General features: G+C 39.5%; 1 protein-coding gene across 4 annotated transcripts in view; it reads left to right on the top strand.

Annotated features, from left to right (window-relative positions):
• Positions 1-5,695: 5,695 nt before the first annotated feature.
• Positions 5,696-5,903, top strand: part of LOC107154279 (fibroblast growth factor 12) — a 350,801-nt gene continuing 350,593 nt past the window's right edge. For 3 of the 4 annotated variants that reach the window (XR_007347966.1, XR_007347967.1, XR_007347965.1), the window contains exon 1: positions 5,696-5,854. The gene's annotated coding sequence lies outside the window, so the exon portion shown is untranslated. The remainder of the gene's footprint in view (positions 5,855-5,903) is intronic. The other variant, XR_007347964.1, reaches the window with a different exon arrangement.

Raw genomic sequence — 5,903 nt, 5'->3', positions numbered from 1 at the left:
CCGGGTTATTTCTCATCCCCAGAGTGAAAAGGGGCAATCAGCCAAAAAGAGTTATTTCCCAGTATCCTGTTTGGACTGATTATTTCAACCCATGACAACTTCAAATCTAAACATTAATGAGACTGGCATACACCATTTTAAATGGGCATTATGCCAGTATAACAGATGGGGCCTGAAACTGTCAGTTGATAGCTTGTGTATAAATCTCTTACATTGTCAAGTGGACACAGTCCTTAACAAGAAATGTCAAAAACATTTGTCAGTTGGCTTGCAGATACCTTACCCAGGCACCATTTCTCTGCTGCACTCTGCAAGTCTCTTTAGACTCAATAGCCTGGGGATAGGTATCTCCATGGGAAAACACACCCACATGACCTGCATCTTTCCCACCTGTCACAGACTATTTCTTACCTACAACCTGAACTATTTGCATTGAAACTATCATTTACCACTTTCTTCTTTGGGGGACTGTTCTTTCACTGTCATGAAAGGAAGAGAATGAGAACCTGGCACACAGTATGTTTACTATGTATACATAATATGTTTCCTCTCTCAGAGACACTCTCTACACATCACTGTCTCTCTCACATGACTTTGTTACATTGGCCTATCACCTTCTTGTCCTTTGAAACCCAGGACCTCATGCACGCTAGGCAAACACTCTACCACTGAGCTACATTCTCAGCCCCTACCCACCAAGCATTTTTTTTTTAAATGAGGGCATGGCCTGCCTAAAGGGCACCTGAACTTGGGTTGTAAGATATGGGGAACTCAGACCTGATTATATACAGTCTGTGCCCCAGAGCAAACATCAAACACATTAATTAACTGATTTCCTGCCTTGTGATGATCTTGCTGCCTCTTGAAGGTCACTTATGAGCTAGTGTGTGTCATCAAGATTGATGATTGATGCCTTGGTTGCCAAATGAATTTGTTTTATTGCCATGAGAAAAGTATCATCTCATTAAACTCATTCAGTTAATCATCAGGTGTTAAGTTAAACCTTCTAAGCACTACATACTCTTCTAAAACCTGGAGACAGAACAGTGAGCTAAAGGTACATGTCACCTGATATTCTGGCAACAGTTTGGAATTAACAACCTTAACGCAGACTGTGAGCTGACCATCTCTCCCATCTTACAGTGAGTACACATTTGTACAAGTGAGTGGACCTCAGTATCATTTACAAAGAAGAGTTATAAATGGCCAACTGTTATGTTTTATAATACATCAGCCAGTTGTAGAAGATGAGTAACGATAATTGAGCCCAAAGAAAAGGTCACAAATTCCTCTGAATTTATATTCAGCTCATCTGGGAGAGTAGGGTGAATAAATGGAAAAAAAAAATGTATGTGGGCTGGTAATTGATTTGACATTAACAACACCCTTTAAATTGTTAATTATAATGTAACGAATTGATTGTAATTAATTCCAATCATATATATTGTTTCTGTATATTCAGGTAGGAACCAAGACTGGAAGAATCTGAATATGCACACGGAGCCCATCAATTATCTGGGTTAACCAGAAATAGGCTGGAGTCCTGGTGTTGAAGGTATTGCTCTCCTTCAATTGTACAGTGTGAGTGATATGGTCATATGATCTACTGCTCAAACTGTTTTTGGTGCTGAAAAACAGTCACCCTTAGAATTTACGCTCTATAATGGGTGTAAAAAGGGTATATCTTCAACAAACCAGAATGTCAGCTCTCCCCACATATAAGGGACCTAGTACCACTTAATTCTTTTTTATTTTTTATTTTTATTTTTTTAATATTTATTTTTTAGCTTTAGATTGACACAATATCTTTATTTTATATTTATATGGTGCTGAGGATAGAAAGAACCCAGTGCCTCATGCATACTAAGCGAGCGCTCTACCACTGAGCCACAACTCCAGCCCCACCACTTAATTCTTGGCATATTGAAATACCAAATCACTAGTTTATTTCTATATTTCAGGTTCATCATCAGGCAAATTCTTCAAAACTAGGTCAAAGTATTTCTTATTAACACTTTCATGAAGCAACTGTACCTTTAAGATCTCTCCCACTTTGGGGGATTAGTCTCTTTCTTGTTAAAAAAAAAAAAGTGGAGGCTGGTGTTGTGGCTCAGTGGCACTTTCCTGGTGTGTATGAGGCACTGGGTTCAATTCTCAATACTGCTTATAAATAAATAAAATAAAGGTCCATTGACAACTAAAAAAAAATATTTTTAAAAAATGTATGCTTCCTGCTCTAATCTTTATCACAAATAGTGCCAAGACCCTAATAATAATGAGCATAATTTATTGAGTGACTAGTATTTCAGACACTTTTCTATGTGTTATAGTCAGTGGTTACAGATGAAGAAACTAGGGCCCATAGAGATTAACAATTGTCTAAGGTGGTTCTCTGATTATTATAGTCTAGCTGCATGTCTCCTTGATTCCACAATTTCTTTTCTTTTCATTATGTTCTACTGTTTCTCTCCTGGAATTTGTGGCAGAAAACTAAGTTGAGATAAAGATGTGTGATCTCCTTCAGGCACTGTGGGGTTGGAGTTCTGGCCCAGATCAATATGGAGCATTTCTCAGCCTCTTTCCACTTTCTCCGTTCACAATGGATGCTCCCATGCCGCAGTCCGGCTGCAGCAAAATAACCAGGGGGTGACGAACAACTTGTGTAGATTGATACAGCAGGAGAGGGAGCCGTTTATTGCAGGACAGGAGCAGTATTTATACATTCCACACAGCTTATCTAATTAACATAAACTAGATACAGCAGTCAACCAATCAGGAATCTCCACACCTAATGGCTCCCTTTTGTTACTTCTGAAACCACTCCCTCTGGCATTTTGCCAGGCACCATCCAGACTTGTTTACGAACTCTAACATTCCCCTGGCAAAATGCCAGGTGTTATTTTGACTTGTTTACAGACTCTAACACTCCCATCTGGTGGATAAACCTAGACAGCAAGGATGACCTCTTATATTCAGAAGCACTTTTGGAGTCTCATGTGGTCCTTGCCTCCTATCCCCACCCCAACCCTCAGAAATTCATGCTTCAAGAACTAGCATGGAGTGTCTGCTCCAGAAAACTTCCTTAAAAGCCTCAGGCTGGCTAACTGCCACCTCTGCTGTGCTACTTACTACTCCACCTGTGACAGCCTCTGTTTTATACCCTACGATAGCTCTTAAAATCATTTATGTTTCTATCATCTTTAATAAGTCTTATGCCTCTCTAGGGCAGAAATTATGTTTTATTCATACTTTCACTTGTACGTGCTTCAGATGTGCCCATCTTCAAAATAGAGATAACAATAGTGCTGATGTCAGAGAGTGTGAGTACAAAATTAATTCAAATATTTGGAAACCTTATCATAGTGCCTGGCACATAGTAGTTTCTTAGTATCATTGGCTCAAGATAATTATTATTATTTGTTATCATGATACTTAAAGTCAATGTCACATAACATAGCACACAAAAACAGGTATATTAAATAGTATTAATCCACTCTACACATATTAGTGTTTTCTGTTTATGTTCACGACACCCTGTAGACTACAAAGATGATTCAGGAACCCATTTATTTTTAGTAAGTGTGAGGAATGAGAATAAGTTGTATATAAAAATAATGATGATAGAAAACAGAAAGGGATAAGTGATGTAGGAGAAGAAAATATATTGAATCATCAGTGTTCCAAATAGAGAATATATTCACACTGGGAGAATCAGGGAAGACTAGGAATGAGATGGGATTTTAGATGGAGCTTGAGGAAAAGATAAGATTTTGATATGTACACATTTGTGGTGGTATTAGGATGAAGAAAGTCCAGCAATAACTATGTAAGTAAAGGAAAAGTTAGAGATTTGCTTGAGATAATGGCAACTGTCTTCTAGGAGTTAAGCTTGGAGAAGAATGTCAGAGCATAGATTTTTTTATTAACTTTGATTTGTTTTCTATTTAATAAAGCATTTGGGTTTTTAAAACTTTTTTATTAACAGAAATGATAATTCCTATAGTAGGGGGCTCTCTTTGTTCCTATTCCCTGTAGATGATGGGCAGGGGGTTTTATGAGAGATCATCCTGGAGAAGATGGATTGTCTCTGCCTACAAGGCAAGCCCCTCCTGCTCTGAACCTGGTTCTGCATCACCCTGAGATTCTTATCAAGTACCCTCTCCACTTTAGTTTCTCCATCAGTAAAACAATAAATATTGAGTATGATAAAATGTACTCTAAAGGTATCTCCTCTTCTAAACATTTTGAAAGAGACTGAACATGTCCCAAGGTACAGGAATGACTTATCTCAATGACATAAGCTATCACTCTAAGGAACAGCTCCACTCCTCCCTGACTCTGCTCTCACACCCATTAAACACTCTAAAGACACCCTGAGTTTTGTGGTTCTTACAAATATTTACCTGGGTATACATTTGGAGAGCCTAAAGATTAGTAGTCCTTAGCTTGTGGCTCTGGAATCCCATTCTCAAACAGTTTGATTTCCCAGTGCTCAATGGCGGCTAACTTTGCTAAGCCACAGCAGTTCATCAATGGGAGCCCTCCACTAATAAATGTCCACATCCGGTTGAACCATCATGATTAATATTTGTAATCATGGGTTCGAAGGCATTGGAAACCCCCAGGATGTCTTCTGAATTACCACAAGAAGATTAAATTATAGTCAGCCTCAGGTTTCTTGTTGGGAGTCTATTTTGTCGTATTTCAATGTTTTGGAAATTAAGAGTAGAAATCTATGGTGGGGGGGTGTCTTTGTGTAACCTGGTATGTTTGTTATAATGCACACCTCTTCCCTTAGCCATTCCAGACTTGTTTTTATGCCTGAGAATAAGATTCTTCTTCTCAAGGAGTGAATGTTTTCCTTGGGGAATTTGGAAGATGGAAAAAAGTGTAATAAATGCACCTATTAAATATTTTGTATACAAAATAAATGTAATGAGGGCTTTAAAAATATTCTGATATGAAAATAGCACTTCAAGAGGTTTTTGGCTTTACATTCTCTAGAGCCTTAAAGAAGAAAAACTATTCCCCTACCACTTCATTAAAATGATTACATATTCTCTTTTAAAGTGTTTATTATCAAAAGGTGACTCCCTGCCTTTGGAGACTTTGCTTCTTGATAGATGTTGGAAATACACCAAAAAGAGCACCTCAAAATGTCCTGGGTGGCTTTGTTTGGGGAACTTTCGAAGCCTTGGAGTCTGTTCTTGGAATAGTTTGGAGGTGGAGGCCAAAGGGATGTCAGGCAGGCAGGGTAGCACCATTCTAAGCGGCAAGGAAAAAGGACTCCTGCCACTCACCCCAGACAAACAAAACAAAATAAGTTCGGGAAGGAAAGAAGAAATAGGAAGTTAGTGGGGGAGAAAAGGGGAAGCAGACACCTGGAAAGTTACTGCAGCGACGAGGAAGAGGCACCCATACTGTGACCAAGAAACAGCCTTCGTAAATTCTCTGTCTTGGCTGGGGAAACCAGACCCAGCTCAGAGACCCTAGCCTTCTCTTAAGGTTTCAGTCATCCATCCTGGAAAATAGTTGGTGAACGATGCACAGTCCCAGCTCAATCCATTTTCTAGTTTGCAGAGGAAAATCCGGTCCGGCGTTTATTTTTAGCAGCGTTTTCCTGTGACCGAATGCTACAGCTCTTCAGCGGGGATAACTGAGGACCGTATTGGGGAGCGAAGCGAAGGGGGTGGGGGAGCGGGAGGCGGTGAAAAGGGGAGGGGAGGCCCTGCGCATGCGTGCCAGCGCCCATGCAAATCTGCTGTACATCCAGAGAGCAAAGTGGGATGATCTGTCACTACACCTGCAGCACCACGCTCGGAGGACAGCTCCTGCTTACAGCTTCCAGACCCAGGTAAAAAAAAAAAAAAAAAAAAAAAAAAAAAAAAAAAAAAAAAAAAAAA

The sequence above is a fragment of the Marmota marmota genome, unplaced genomic scaffold (assembly GCF_001458135.2).
Source record: "Marmota marmota marmota unplaced genomic scaffold, marMar, whole genome shotgun sequence".
NCBI classification, from domain to species: domain Eukaryota; kingdom Metazoa; phylum Chordata; class Mammalia; order Rodentia; family Sciuridae; genus Marmota; species Marmota marmota.
This window is presented reverse-complemented; position numbering and strand designations above follow the sequence as displayed.